The sequence below is a fragment of the Salmo trutta genome, chromosome 15 (genome assembly GCF_901001165.1).
Source record: "Salmo trutta chromosome 15, fSalTru1.1, whole genome shotgun sequence".
NCBI classification, from domain to species: Eukaryota; Metazoa; Chordata; class Actinopteri; order Salmoniformes; family Salmonidae; genus Salmo; species Salmo trutta.
Genome location: NC_042971.1, coordinates 36,455,369 through 36,471,372, shown reverse-complemented (window position 1 = coordinate 36,471,372; position 16,004 = coordinate 36,455,369). Strand labels below are relative to the sequence as shown.

General features: G+C 40.8%; 1 long non-coding RNA gene across 1 annotated transcript in view; it reads left to right on the top strand.

Moving 5' to 3' along the window:
• The window catches only part of LOC115148903 (uncharacterized), a 76,766-nt gene that overhangs the window by 40,816 nt on the left and 19,946 nt on the right, over nucleotides 1-16,004 (top strand). Inside the window, exon 2 of the long non-coding RNA XR_003866761.1 lies at nucleotides 11,770-11,821. This is a non-coding gene — a long non-coding RNA (uncharacterized LOC115148903). The remainder of the gene's footprint in view (nucleotides 1-11,769; nucleotides 11,822-16,004) is intronic.

Genomic DNA, 16,004 nt, shown 5'->3' with positions numbered 1-16,004 from the left:
CTCTCAAATTTGTCCACTGACCCATTTGAAGAACTTCACACCAAAAAAAATTGGAAATTCATTTGTATATATTCAATTATCCTATATTCTCATAACAATCGTTTAACTTACATTCATATAAGTCAGACATTTAAACACTTGCATATACACAAATATACACACTCACACAGAACCACACATTGACATACATTACAGCACATATATTGTCGTGTTGTGTATGAGGCTGAGGAGGAAGCACTAATTGGCCGCCGTTACCCGTATGTGCTCTGTACACTGTATATAAATACAGACTGGGAGACATTTTGTGCTCAGCCTTGTTCACATCAGCTGCTATTTTTAAAAAGGGTAATCTGCCATTGGCCCAATGTACTGGTTTTGGCTGTTGCAGAGACCCACATCATTAATCATGGAGGGCATTGCTGCAGTAATTACAATTTCTACCAGTCACTTTGTACCCACAACACCATGCACAGCTCTCTGTCTTTGGCACATACACACACACACACACACACACACACACACACCTTGATAGTGCAGCAATTAGACTTTTCCTGTAGTGTCCATCATGTTGCTTACAAGCACACACACACAAAATCATGTCTTGGAGAGTAATTCTGCGGTGTTGACACATTCTTGCAGAGCACACATATACACAGATTATACATTCACACACAGAATTCCATAGGGCACTACTGCAGTAGTTCTGTTTTGTACATAGTTACCGGGTGCAATGCTCCAACACTCACACTAAAACAAATCGTACTCATGAACAACTGTGAGATACCACTGAATACCCTCTGTGTGTTCTTATCAATGACTATGGGTGTTGATTGAGTGCCTATTGTCTTACCAGGAGAACACTCCCTTCTTTAGGGGTGCGTTTGTTGTAAGAGGTATTTACGACGACTTGAGACAGTTCATAAGAATAACAAGTGAATATACAAGCCTCCCAGGAAACAAAAAGGAGGGGGAGAATCAGTGGCAATACTATGTAACCCCTTTAAGATCATTGTTCCATGCCAAATGGCCCCCTGGGGTGTGTGACACCAGCCTGAATGGGCTCTTCCGTGGGATTTAACGGGTTAACACCAGACAAAAGGAGCTGTGAACATGTAGCGCAGCAGGGGAGGCCCCAGTAGAAGCATCAGGGCTGCAGTGTAATCCTCTGCTCTGTCCCATCCTGTTTGCTTTGCCTGGAACAAGGGGCCAGGGTTCCGGTCTGGAAGCACGCTTTCGACTGCACCTACAGTCTTGCTTCGATACTGCAGTTTAACCGATGTCCAACTCAGAAAGACAATTCTCATAGATGGCCCCATAGAGAAGTCAGATTAGAAAATTCAGAATAAGACAATAGTAATTACCTTTGCACAAAACATCCATTGATTTATTCAACTAATTATTGCTGAGGCCAAACTATTTTTATTTAATTTTTATATTAGAATTTTTTACTCACAGCCGAAGATACTGTTTAAATATTTTATATTCATCCAATGTCTGCCATGTTTTTGGATGACGTAATGACGTCATTGCTGCTCGCTCTCCCTGTGCGCACTGAGTGCTAGTGCACATGTGAAGTTGGGCCGAGTAAACCGAATGCAACCCTGATATAGACAGTCCATGAATCGTCATTTGCGAACATGAATAGATTACGTTGAAAGCGGCCATCTTGGACTCATTCTCTAGTTCTTTTATACCTCAATGGCCTGGAATCATCATCCATGACCTGGGCTGACTACACTGACTGACTGACTAAAACACGTGCTGCTCTGCTCTGCTCCCTCTGTCGCTTCCTTCCTGCATAGGCTACTGCATATGGCTTTCTTGGTGAGGAGCCACATGTTATGTTTTAATCAGGAACACTTATTTCTGACTGCTCCCCCACTATACCACTAGCTCCAGGCCATGCATGGATGTCAGTCACCTTGGATAAAGCCAGGCCAGAGAGATGATGATAATGGAAGACACATTTTTTGATTCCAATGGACAAACGTGAACTTTGAGCCAATGCTCGGCACGGGTCCCCTCCTACAGCATGTTAACCTAGGGTCTAGTCTTTACCCTGCAACATGTCATGTAGAATTAAGTTATATACTTTATGCTGGTTGATGCAACAACATTTTTCGAAATACTTAAATTACTCTCATTTTCGTTTATATATTCCTTTATATTTTGAGAGCTCTTTTTTTACATTCCTGAACACTATGGTTTACCACACTATATTCCTGAACACTATGGTTTACCACACTATATTCCTGAATACTATGGTTTACCACACTATATTCCTGAACACTATGGTTTACCACACTATATTCCTGAACTCTATGCTTTACCACACTATATTCCTGAACACTATGGTTTACCAAACTATATTCCTGAACAATTAGCTGAAATAGTATTGGTCCTGTCCCAATTTTCCACTTATCTTGCGGATAAAAATCATTGTGATTTTATTATCATGAACGATTATATTTTTTTGCAGTGCAGAAACAATGTGAATTTGTCATACAGTGAGAGTTGTGTGGGGTTATTTGTTAGGGAAAAGTTGAGCAATATCTAAAAAAATGTCTAGATACCAAATTCTGTTTTGTAAGAATTGAGAAACATAACAGAGACCATCAAAACATTAAGTAGTTGTGAGATGTAATGTATACTGCATGAGTATTCAAATCAGGGAGCTTTTAGATGTAGGAGCTTTATTTTCACATCCAACATTATTGTGGTATTTTCAGACAGCACAGAAAGATTGGTGCAGAAATAAAAACCTGAATCCAATCAATCCTCTCTGTAACCTACATTATTTGTGGGTTTTGTAAGACTTTCAGGCAGCTTGCGATATACAGTGTACATATTTTGGTCAATGTTTTTGATAGTAGATGGTGAATTATTGTTTTTGTGAATCCTTAATTTAAACAATAACAAAGCCTCCACCCCACCTCAGTTTCGGTAAAAAATAAAGTGTCGGGCCTGGAGAAATTAAACAACTCTCAAATTCATAGACCGAGCTATGGACGCAAGGACTGACCATACATGGTATCAAAATTATAGTAATAGTAATTTGAGGCTATACAGTGTTTGTTTACATTTGTTTTACTCCAAAGTTTGTAAACAATAATATATTTTGGGTTCTGATGCGGTATGACAGCTGAACTAAGCTCATGAGGCATTTATAAGCTAAGACTAGAGAGAAAGTTGGTATAGGTAGACTACACCAAAACCTGGCTATGGGAATGTACATGTAATAGTTATTTGGCAACCTGAGAAATTGTGCCAGCAGCAACACAGTAATGTTAAACATTCTGATCATACCTACAGAACGTCCTCAGTCGAAGGCACTAAGACTGCCAATTACAGCCTAATGGTTTTCCTCATTGTGAGGCAATACAGCTGATTCACCTGCAAGTCACCTGGCTGGCTGCTTCATACCACTTGCTTTGGGAGAAGAATTAGCCTAGAAACTGACTGCAGCAGCTGGAAAGACTAAGGCCCTACCTAAACAATGGGCTTCGCATTACAGGGGATTGGGGAAAAGGCATCTAATAGCACAAATAGTCATTTAAAAACAATAAAATATTAATTAATCTCCCCTCAGCTTGTGAATTTTACCTTATTGACTGGTACTTTCTAATTGTGTCTGATTGCTTTGCAAAGAGCCTAATTACAGTCTTAGATGGGTAATATTTTTTTCCAAAGGCGTACACTAATTTGTGTCATTTCCAGTGCTCCTTTTTCCATTGTCAGTCAATTGCTTTGATAATGAGAGGTTGTGAAGGGGATTATCTTTGGGGAAAGCATTTGGTTAGGACATGCTGAGAGAAGGTATCATTATGGAAACGGACTACTCTGCTTGCCAAATGAAAAGTTATCCTTAATACAGTAGATTACAGCCTGTTCGTTGTCTGTCTGTCTGTCTGTCTGTCTGTCTGTCTGGAGAGACCTGTGGAAAATATCTGGTGGGATAAAGAAGTGAACGGTGTTTGATGTTTTAAACATGTTTTAAACATTTCTCGCTGGACTCCAGAAAGGAGTCAATGGGTTGAAATCATTGACATAATCTTACAAACAGCACATGTTTAACGCTACCACAATAGGACCTTATAAGATATGGGATAGCTCTAGTAACAGTGTATGATTTTAAATATGAAATATTTTTGTGATAAGAAATATAATAACTCAGATTTGTACCATTTCATTAATTATTTGCAATGTTCCATATGGAAGTGCCATAGCACATTGCCTGCCCAAATTGTTTTGACATGGTGACATAAAAAGTTGTGGTCATCTTGGTAAATCTTTCATCACGCCATCCTGCAGCAGCATCTCCCATATCTCCATATTACCGGGCAGACTTTGGCCCATCGGTCTGGAACTTTGTAATTACATTGCATACGGTGGCAATACTGGAGTTTTATCTCAATCCTTTCGTAATTCAATCAGGCCTATCACTTTTTAAATGTTAAAGGCCCAATGCAGCTGTTTTTATCTCAATATCAAATCATTTCTGTGTAACAATTAAGTACCTTACTGTGAGTGTTTTAAATTAAAACGGTAAAAAGAAACAAATAGCTTCTTAGCAAAGAGCAATTTCTCAAGCAATAATTTAGCTAGGACTGTCTGGGAGTGGTCTGAGTGGGAAGGAAAAAACAGGTTTGGAACTCTTTTTCTTATTGGTCTTTTTATTTGCTCTTACACTAAAACTCTTACACTAAAACGGCATTTTCATAATTTTCACAATTTCACAGTATTATTCCAACTTCATAGTATGAAAATATATATAAAACACAGGAAAATCATATTTTTGATTGTGTAAAGATTAGCATTTTCCTGTGTCCTTGTTCTAATGTTCTAATGCCTGAGAGCTGTGATATGAAGCCTTGGTAATTAAAACGCAATGCCAGTTCATGAGGGGAGTCAGCGACACAATGTAAAGCTCTCAGAGATCCCAGGATGAAAGGGGCAATAGAAATCCAATCAATTTGAATTGTCTTTTGAATTAATTTGAAATGGCTCAGGTCAATTAAGACGATGCATTTCTCCAGCTTTGTGTAATGCCATATCCATCGATCCATCGAGAGGACTTTGTGTACGCACGTGTAGGACATATTTGATTTCCAAACTCCTGGTGTTTGGAATTCATTAGGTATTGATCATTTTTAGTGATGCTTGTATAAAAGCACAAGGTCTGATAGCGGTCCTATCTGAAGGCTAGCCCAGCCCCGGCCAGGTAATCAATTCGGTGCTATTCAAAGACTGATGGCCTTTCATTTTGTTATTGTTTGGCTGCCTTCAACATTTGCTGCCTTTGCAAAAGCATCCACTATCTCTACATCCGTGTAATGACTTTAACTCAAAGCTACTACTGTATAGCGTATCTTAATTGGATACCATATCTTCCCCAAAGACTTTGTTTAAGGTGAATGTCATTTTATAGGGCCTATCGGTGGACATTTACCACTAGAGACACCCTGTGGCCCCGGACCAATTCATTGTTAGACAACCTACCCTGAATTATTAATGTCTCATTTCAGTGAAAAAGACTTGATAGCAGGAAACAGAAAGTCATTCTGTCAGGAAGAAAAAGTCCAGATTGATTGTTGTTCCTGTCGTGTGATATTTCCTTCTTTCGAGGCTGTACCTATCTAGGTTGGTTGGTTGGATTTTTTGTGTGTCTGTTGTCTCTGCACAACTCTCTTCCTCTCCCCACCACTCAGAACCCTGGTCCGTGTCCTTCATCCCTCCCCTCCCTGCTGATTGGCCCCAGAGAGGGCAGCTGCAGCCAATGAGGCTTGTCGAAAGTGTCAGTGTTTAGTCTGGCGCTAGGCAGCAGGATCGACTGACAGGCAGATCAGGCAAAGTCATCGTCTTGGCTGACTGCCTGGCAAACCTCTGTTAGCATTTAAGAAGAGGGGCCAGAGCAAGACAAGGCCTCTGCAGGGAAAACAACCTCAGCCTCTTTCTCTGTCTCAGACAGTCTCTCTCTCTCTCTCTCTCTCTCTCTCTCTCTCTCTCTCTCTCTCTCTCTCTCTCTCTCTCTCTGAGAAGCTGTCAATCTCTAAAAAGGCTCAAGAGAAAGGCCGAAGATTTGTTTTTTTCGATGCTCGAACGGATTTGATTGCTTTGTTTTTTACACTGCAGACTCTCCCTCTTGCTTTAACGGCGAGGGAGCACAAAACAGACCTGTTGCCTGTGCTGTAACCTATGCTAACCACACATAAACCAACGTGGACCTCTGTATAGAGAATGATTATACAGTACAATCCTCTCCTCAGCCTGACCCAGTCAGAGTACAGGACAGGACAGTGTGAACCTTCATCTGGATTAACCTGTGGGCTGTATGTTTTCTGTCATGGCTGGAGGAGACATCATTAAATTAGTGGTGATAAGGGTGGACTCACTTGCTTTGAGACATAAATAACACTGTCCATGGTGAGCCTTTGGAGAAGGCTGCCTGTAGCGCTGGCTTGTGGTGAAGATTAACAAACCGTGTAAAAAATAATGTTTGACATTTCACTCTCACAGCAAATGGCATGCCTCAGAAATGTGCTGATATGTTAAGGGTAAATTAGTATTTCACCAGAGTAAGTACAAGCTCACTCACATAATGCATAAGGTTTGATCAACATAGTCGTCTTTTAATCATCTTGTGATATTGTTTTGGTAGTTCACATCAGATGAATTACAATTAGAGAAATGCAGTAAATGTCAAAATCCACATCTAATGGTTTCCTCTCTCCAGTGGTGGAAAAAGTTCTAAATTGTCATACTTGAGTAAAAGTAAAGATGCAGTACCTTAATAGAAAATGACTCAAGTAAAAGTGAAAGTCACCCAGTAAAATACTACTTGAGTAAGTCTAAAATATATATTTTTAAATATACTTAAGTATCAAAAGTAAATGTAATTGCTAAAATATACTTAAGTGTCCAAAGTAAAAGTATAAGTCATTTCAAATTAAGCAAACCAGACGGCACAATTTTCTTGTTTGTTTAATTTACGGATTAGCAGGGGCACACTCAGACATCATTTACAAACAAAGCATTTGTGTTTAGTGAGTTCGCCAGATCAGAGGCAATAGGGATGACCAGGAATGTTCTCTTGATAAGTGTGTGAATTGGACCATTTCCTGTCCTGCTAAGCATTCAAAATGTAACGTGTACTTTTGGGTTTCAGGGAAAATGTATGGAGCAAAATGTAGATTTTTGGGGGGGGATGTCGTAAAGTAGAAGTTGTCAAAAATATAATTAGTAAAGTACAGATACTCCAAAAAACTACTTAAGTAGTACTTTAAAGTATTTTTACCTAAGTACTTTACATCACTGCCTCTTTCCCACATTTCAACCCTCTTCCCGGCCCTGAATCTCAACTGTTTCAAATTACGGTCTGTCCGTCTGATTTTTCACCCCTGTCTGGTTTGCGATGGTATATTCCATTCCATCCCAGGGAAACCTTTTTTTCCTCCCTGGTCTCATTTGAACTTTGATCCTGGCCTCCTGCCTCTCAGGATATGAGATGACCCCCTCAGTGGGAGTGAGGGGCACGATGGTGGGGGGTTGAGGGGTATGTTTTGGACAGTTTCAGCTTAATCTGTTTGGAACGGAGCTGAGAGCAGATGAGACCCTGGCTGGGCCCTGCATGGCCCTTTGTTTGCAGATCTTATTAATACTGAGGTTATTATTAAAGGTCCCAGCCACAACACTGACTGACCCATCAGCTGATGGACTGGAGTCATTAGAAATGATAGAGACTGGACCCAATGGCGTTTTAATTAATGGATCAAATTATTAGTTTATAGATGGTTTCTAAATCTGTAATAAACCATTGTAACACATTGGTTGAAGTTGTGTGCTTGACGTTTAGGTGTCAAAAACTTAGCTTATACGGCAGCACTGGCAATAATAACAGTATTATGAGTTGGCATTACTCATGCATTTGTGTGTCGGCCCTAATTGATATTCATTTTTTATCATCGTCACCATGTTACTACATTTTACTAGACAGGCTGGGAGATGTCATCACCATGTTACTACATGTTACTAGACAGGCTGGGAGATATCATCACCATGTTACTACATGTTACTAGACAGGCTGGGAGAAATCATCACCATGTTACTACATGTTACTAGACAGGCTGGGAGATATCATCACCATGTTACTACATGTTACTAGACAGGCTGGGAGATATCATCACCATGTTACTACATGTTACTAGACAGGCTGGGAGAAATCATCACCATGTTACTACATGTTACTAGACAGGCTGGGAGATATCATCACCATGTTACTACATGTTACTAGACAGGCTGGGAGATATCATCACCATGTTACTACATGTTACTAGACAGGCTGGGAGAAATCATCACCATGTTACTACATGTTACTAGACAGGCTGGGAGAAATCATCACCATGTTACTACATGTTACTAGACAGGCTGGGAGAAATCATCACCATGTTACTACATGTTACTAGACAGGCTGGGAGAAATCATCACCATGTTACTACATGTTACTAGACAGGCTGGGAGAAATCATCACCATGTTACTACATGTTACTAGACAGGCTGGGAGATATCATCACCATGTTACTACATGTTACTAGACAGGCTGGGAGATATCATCACCATGTTACTACATGTTACTAGACAGGCTGGGAGATATCATCACCATGTTACTACATGTTACTAGACAGGCTGGGAGAAATCATCACCATGTTACTACATGTTACTAGACAGGCTGGGAGATATCATCACCATGTTACTACATGTTACTAGACAGGCTGGGAGATATCATCACCATGTTACTACATGTTACTAGACAGGCTGGGAGATATCATCACCATGTTACTACATGTTACTAGACAGGCTGGGAGATATCATCACCATGTTACTACATGTTACTAGACAGGCTGGGAGAAATCATCACCATGTTACTACATGTTACTAGACAGGCTGGGAGATATCATCACCATGTTACTACATGTTACTAGACAGGCTGGGAGATATCATCACCATGTTACTACATGTTACTAGACACGCTGGGAGATATCATCCCCATATTACTACATGTTACTAGACAGGCTGGGAGATATCATCACCATGTTACTACATGTTACTAGACAGGCTGGGAGATATCATCACCATGTTACTACATGTTACTAGACAGGCTGGGAGATATCATCACCATGTTACTACATGTTACTAGACAGGTTGGGAGAAATCATCACCATGTTACTACATGTTACTAGACAGGCTGGGAGATATCATCACCATGTTACTACATGTTACTAGACAGGTTGGGAGAAATGAAGCCATATACATTTACCTCCTGAAAGAAAAGGGGGAAACACATTTTGACTTGGTTTTGGCACTCCCTCCCTCCCTCTCTCCCTCCCGCCAGCAAGTCAGTCAGTCAGTCAGTCAGTCAGTCAGTCAGTCAGTCACTCAGTCAGTCAGTCAGTTAGTCCCAGACAGTCTCAGGCTTTCAGCGTATGTGTTTAAAAGAAATCATTACCGGAGGTGAGGAAACATGGCAGATGCTCAGCCCTTTTGATTTAAGGCTAAATTATGTGAGGGAAACACATGTAAAATAGGCTTTTGGGGCATAAATTACAGCTCCTCCCTGGTGGATGGCTGGCTCTGTGTGAGTCAGATGTCATATGCATGAGTTATTGCCTTGAACCGCCTGACTTTGTGTGTGTGTGTGTGTGTGTGTGTGTGTGTGTGTGTGTGTGTGTGTGTGTGTGTGTGTGTGTGTGTGTGTGTGTGTGTGTGTGTGTGTGTGTGTGTGTGTGTGTGTGTGTGTGTGTGTGTACTCCTACTGTACTGTACGAAGGAGGACCCCATGGCCAAATTGTGTGTGTGTTCCTACTGTACCAAGGCCTCCCTGTGTGCGTATGTGTGAGAGAGAGAGAAAAAAAGGAGAAACTTTCCACAGTACTATTTATTCATGGAACTTTTACAGGAGAAACACAGCAACATAGGATAGCTTTCCCTTTATCTGTACATTCCCTGTACGTTCCCAGCCACAGCAGCAGGCTTGCTGTTTGTCGTGGTAGCTGGAAGTAGAAATGGTAGAAATGTCATTTTACAGCTGAGAACATGAGGAGAAGAGCTGTATGAAGGACCAATGCCCGGTTACACAGACCAGACAGACAGCAGAGAAGACCTAGTACAGATGATATTATACATGAATGTTAAGCCTTGTAGATAATGTATATTCCAAGCTCTCTGTGTGTGTGTGTTTGCGCACATGTGCGCAAGGGCCAGAAGGTGTCATCTGTAGAGCCCTTTTCGTTTATTCTATCAAAAAGGCAACTGGTACCGTATATGAGGCGAAATGGAAGCTCCCAACATGAACATTAAATTGACTTTGGAAGGCTCCAGGCATTCCTGCTCGACACCACATTAGACCCGGCTACTCCCCACCTCGAGATGATGGGCAGCCTGCCAGGTAGGGGTTGCCATGACTCCTAACACCACCCCTTCCCTCTGCACTCCCTCCCCCTTGAAGGTGCCAAATTTTCGGGCAGGCTGGGCTGGCCAAGGTTTTGATTTAGACAAAAGATGTCTTCACAATGTCAGCAGAATGCTTTATGGAAATGCTGTGGCTTTCTGGTAGGAAACCATGTGACCCCCTCGGCCAAGGTTTTGTTATGGTGCAAGGAGGAAGAGAAAGAGAGAATGCGATGCCAGCAAAGGGTTATGCTTTCTTTTTTTTGTCTTTCTTTGATTCTTGTGTTTGCTTAGAAAATGGCGGATGGTGCGGTGCTGAAATTAACCCGACTTGCCAAGGGAGATGGGCACAAAAACATAACTTGACTTTTATTTTATCAGAAGCGGATGCTTTTTTGCATGGCACCCACGATTCATCTATTTTTGATTCAAGCTCAATCCTGCCTCCTGTCTGTCTGTCTCCAGCCGCGTACAAAAGAGAGGTCAGAACAATCCAAACCAAATAGAGATGATGAATGTCAAATGGTTAGTAGAGATCTGGGGGTAAGTGGCACTGGCACTGGCACACTCGCACTGTTCTGTTTCTATACCTGGCTTTGTCGCACTGCGGCCATGCAGCCACGGCCAGGAATATTCCGATGTGTTTGGATCTCTGAAGTTGGCACCGTTAACCCTAGGTGACCATGGCATGCTCCATTACACTGGCATCCCATTTGCCATGGCATCCTGTTCACCCGGGCAGATTTATTCAGCTCCTTGCCATGATTTTCTAGATTGCTGCTGCTATCTAGGCTTAGTTGGGCTAACCTATCCTATCTTCTTGCCACAGCCTCCGCCTCAGTGCTGCATGATGGCCAGGAGGAAAGCAGGACTCCCTGGCGTGTCTCTCTGGGGACTAGACAGGGAGATACATCTCCTCCACAACATTATTATTATTCTCACTGAAAATGGAATTCCATGCAAATGTTCTATCTGGGAGGGAACTGCTGAAGCATTTGATGCTCCCTATATGAGTGGCTGAAACTGTAAATGGAATCTGCTTTTATATGATTTGACGTTACCAGTATAAGAATGGAAAGAATACTGTTGCAATACAATTGTCGGTACTATCAGGGTTTTTGTGAAGACATTCTGTCTTTTTCTTTCGTTGCTTTATTATTCACCAGCATGTATTTTCAGTTGCAAATATTTTGTTAGGTAATTTGTTGTACTGTTGCTATTGATTTAATCCTGCCATTTCAGGAACCACGAGGCCGTGCAGTAGGGTGTGGAACTGCTGCTATTGTTCAAGCCTATTAATGTTGTTATTTTCTTTTGTGTTTTCAGATAGGAAGAGAGTGAGATTACTCCATACCCTGTAAGGCACACAATCAACAAGGTAAGTTACCTTCAGAAAGAAGTTACCCTCTACAATACATTGTGTTATGTGTATCCTGATTTACTAAAATATCCAAAAGTAGTTTCTTTAACTGTGGGCCTTGGATGTGGCACAGACATTCTGTTGTGTTCCCCTCCTCAACATGGTCTCTGTGACATGTCTATAGGCCAGACAAAAATGTGTGGAGTCATTCTTTACCTTTGCCGTCTCACCTGTACATTCAATCAATATATAATTTACGTTATTTAGGTTTTGTAGCTACATTCATTTTGATCTTACTTAGTTTAGACAGGTACAGTATGTTTTCAGATCGTTTCTGGGAGATTCGGCCCTGCGGTCTTGTCTAGTCCTTTCCATTGTGCTGTTCCAGCTTAATTCCTGTGTTGTAGCCAACATCTCTCTGCTCTGCTCAAAACACTTCAGAGTCAATGCTTATATATGATTCAACACATTTATCTGAATTTATCCACTTAGTGATTGAGGGGGTTTATTGTCCTAACTTTACTATTGATTAGGATAGTGTAAGGATGACATACCAGAGGTATTGGTGGACATCAACCTATCGACAACATTATTTTGATATGACGACTTGTTGCATGCATGGTACAGTAGACTCATACATAAAGTAACATCTATGGACAAAGTTTGGCCCAGGTTTGTGGCATAGGGTAACGTTGTATTTTTCTGTGTAATTTAACATATTTATTTTGATACTTTCCAACTAACCACTTGGCAAAAACCCGTAGATCCGATCTTGTGGCGAATCTGACATCACAAGCTCGCCTCTGTGGGTCTCTGTCATTGTGGTGTGAACAACATATTTTTTTATGGTAACTTTTGTCTCTTTGATGTCCTTTATTTGTAAAATGACTAATCCTGCAGTAATGGATATTTGGTGTCCTGTGTGGTGTTAAGGAGCTCCAGGTAGAATAGAACATTTTGATTATTCTAACAAAGCATGAACCATAATGTTTCAGTTTTATTTAATAGCATATTCCAAACTTTTGATGTTAACGGAAGCAACCTTATCCTCCAGGATGGAAAAGGAGACTACAGTACAATTCAGAATATACTATTGTTCTTGATTTGGAAATTGAGGACAAGACAAGAAGAAGGCCTACTGAAAATGTGTGCATCCGGGTTGAGGTAGTAGGTTGTATGGTTTAGAATGACACCCTGGGAGTTAACTGTACAACCTTCTAGCTTTCCTTGGAGCACACTCATGACATCAAGCAAAGAGATGACCCTCATCATGTCTTTCAAAGCATAGCTTGGCTTGGTTTACATTAGCCATCTGTTTTTGAGGGCCATGATGTCAAAATCTCTCCGTCAATGTTTTTTCTCTGTGCACTATTTTAATTTAAGTGTGCATGATAAAATATGATGAATATAGGAAGTAAATTACCTAAATGTATTACATAATGGAAAAAGAGAGAGTTATGTATGTTTCTTATTTCAAATGTGCAGCTGTTTGAAGAAAACACAAATATCAAGTCTCATGATGATCCACAATTAGATTAGCTTTGTTTTATCTGTATGTTCTCATTAGAATGAATTGTTGGAGTGTTTTGTGAGGTGACAATGGGTATCGTGTTATAGCCTTTCCTTTCCCTACACAGGCTTCTAATTGACCTTTCCTGCCAGTAGACCCACGGTCAGTCTGCCTTTAGGGGCACAAAACCTTCAATTAGTGTTAGGTTGAAAGGTTGTGTATTTTTAGAGTGGTTGTCATCCACTCTGGTAGGGAGGGAGGAATGACCACATTGCGTCAATCACACAGAGGATCTGTAATGTTAGACATCCACTGTATAGTATCTCTCCAAGCACAAAAAAAGCACACAGCAAACAAAGGATTTTTTAAATTGTTCTTTCACTATCCATGAATATATAGCATATTAAAGGAATTACTGATTTATCTGCAGAGGGAATACAGTGTGCACGATTCTTCATGCTTTTGAAAATGAATTATAGTGTCTTGCTATCGTGTGGTTGTGTTTTTTGTAAGGCCATTATGTAATAGATCTAATTTAATTTGTATTTTGTTAAAACAGCAATTCACCATTTACTGCTGGTGATGTAGTTCGCAGCAAGGGAATCTGTTACGTTTTTCACATCCTAATACTGTCAAGCTATTCTGTTATTGCTAAAGGTCAATTTCAATTTCTCACCAAGACATCATTTTGTGGTGGAACCTATTTCCCACAACCAGTTTCCCCTGGTTTCACATTGCTCCCTGAGTCATTTGAGCGTTCCTATGTTTTCGTAGCCTCCGTCAGTCAAGGCGACTCCAGTGCAGGCCAGGGCCTTCCCACATGAAAAAATACACTGAACAAAAATATAAACGCAACGTGTAAAGTGTTGGTCCCATGTTTTATGATCTGAAATAAAAGATTCCAGACATTTTCCATATGCACAAAAGCTTATTTCTCTAAAATGTTGTGCACTCATTTGTTTACATCCCTGTTAGTGAGCATTTCTCCTTTGCCAAGAAAATCCATCCACCTGACAAGTGCGGCATATTAAGAAGCTGATTAAACAGCATGATCATCACACAGAAGACCTTGTGCTGGGGACAATAAAGGCCACTCTAAAATGTGCAGTTTTGTCACACAACACAATGCCACAGATGTCTCAAGTTTTGAGGGAGCGTGCAAATGACAAGCTGGCTGCAGGAATGTTCACCATAGCTGTTGCCAGAGAATTTAATGTTCATTTCTCTACCATAAGATGCTGACCACACCACCCACATTGCGTGCGCGAGCGTTTCAATATAAATGTACACATACATGTTATTCAATAATTGAATCCAAACTGCTCGAGCATCTGCGTAGCCAGGTGCTAAAATAGACCTTGGTTCTATTTTTGACGTGTGATGCGCTGCAAGTCTTGACTCTCCCATCTCCTCATTGGTTTTTAAGAGTACGGTATATTCTGTACCCAAGTGGGGGATTGAAAGATGATCTGAGGTCCACACAGTCCAGTTGGTGGCAGTAATGCACCTTAAAGTTGGTTGCCAACCGCTATAGAAAGTCAGAAGAAGACTGAAGGAGGAGAGATTACTAGAAACTAACTAGATTTCCTCTTATCTGTGGATGAATTATCGGAGTAGAGAACACACCATTTTGGTGACTCAAAATGGGTAAAAATTCAACAACAAAAAGCGACGTTGTGCTTTCAGGTAAAATAACAAGCCAATATTTATATCCCAGGACAAATTAGCTAGCAACAACATGCTAGCTAGCTGAATGTCCATGGATGTTTAATGTGTTTCGACCTGTCCCCAAATTAATATAGTTGGTTCAGAGTTAATTTTGCTATTTCAACTTGTGTGTCCTGATTGCGTCTGGTGTGGATGGACAAAATCTATTTGAATACACAGAGATACCGTGACAAGATCCTGAGGCCCATTGTCGTGCCATTCATCCGCCACCATCACCTCATGTTTCAGCATGATAATGCACGGCCCCATGTCGCAAGGATCTGTATACATTTCCTGGAAGCTGAAAATGTCCCAGTTTTTCCATGGCCTGCATACTCACCAGACATGTCACCCATTGAGCATGTTTGTGAAAGGCTGGATCGACGTGTACAACAGTGTGTTCCAGTTCCCGCCAATATCGAGCAACTTTGCACAGCAATTGAAGAGTAGTGGGACAATATTCCACAGGCCACAATCAACAGCCTGGTCAACTCTATGCGAAGGAGATGTGTCGCACTGCATGAGGCAAATGGTGGTCACACCAAAATACTGACTGGTTTTATGATCCACGCCCCTACCTTTTTTATAAAGGTTTCTGTGACCAACAGATGCATATATGTATTATCAGTCATGTGAAATCCATAGATTAGGGCCCAATGAATGTATTTCAATTTTTTTTATTTATTTCACCTTTATTTAACCAGGTAGGCTAGTTGAGAACAAGTTCTCATTTACAACTGCGACCTGGCCAAGATAAAGCAAAGCAGTGTGACACAGACAACAACACAGAGTTACACATGGAATAAACAATAAACAAGCCAATAACACAATAAACAAGTCAATATACAGTGGCATGAGGAGGTAGGCAATAAATAGGCCATAGTAGCGAAGAATTACAATTTAGCAGATTAACACTGGAGTGATAAATGAGCAGATGATGTGCAAGTAGAGATACTGGTGTGCAAAAGAGCAGAAAATTAAATA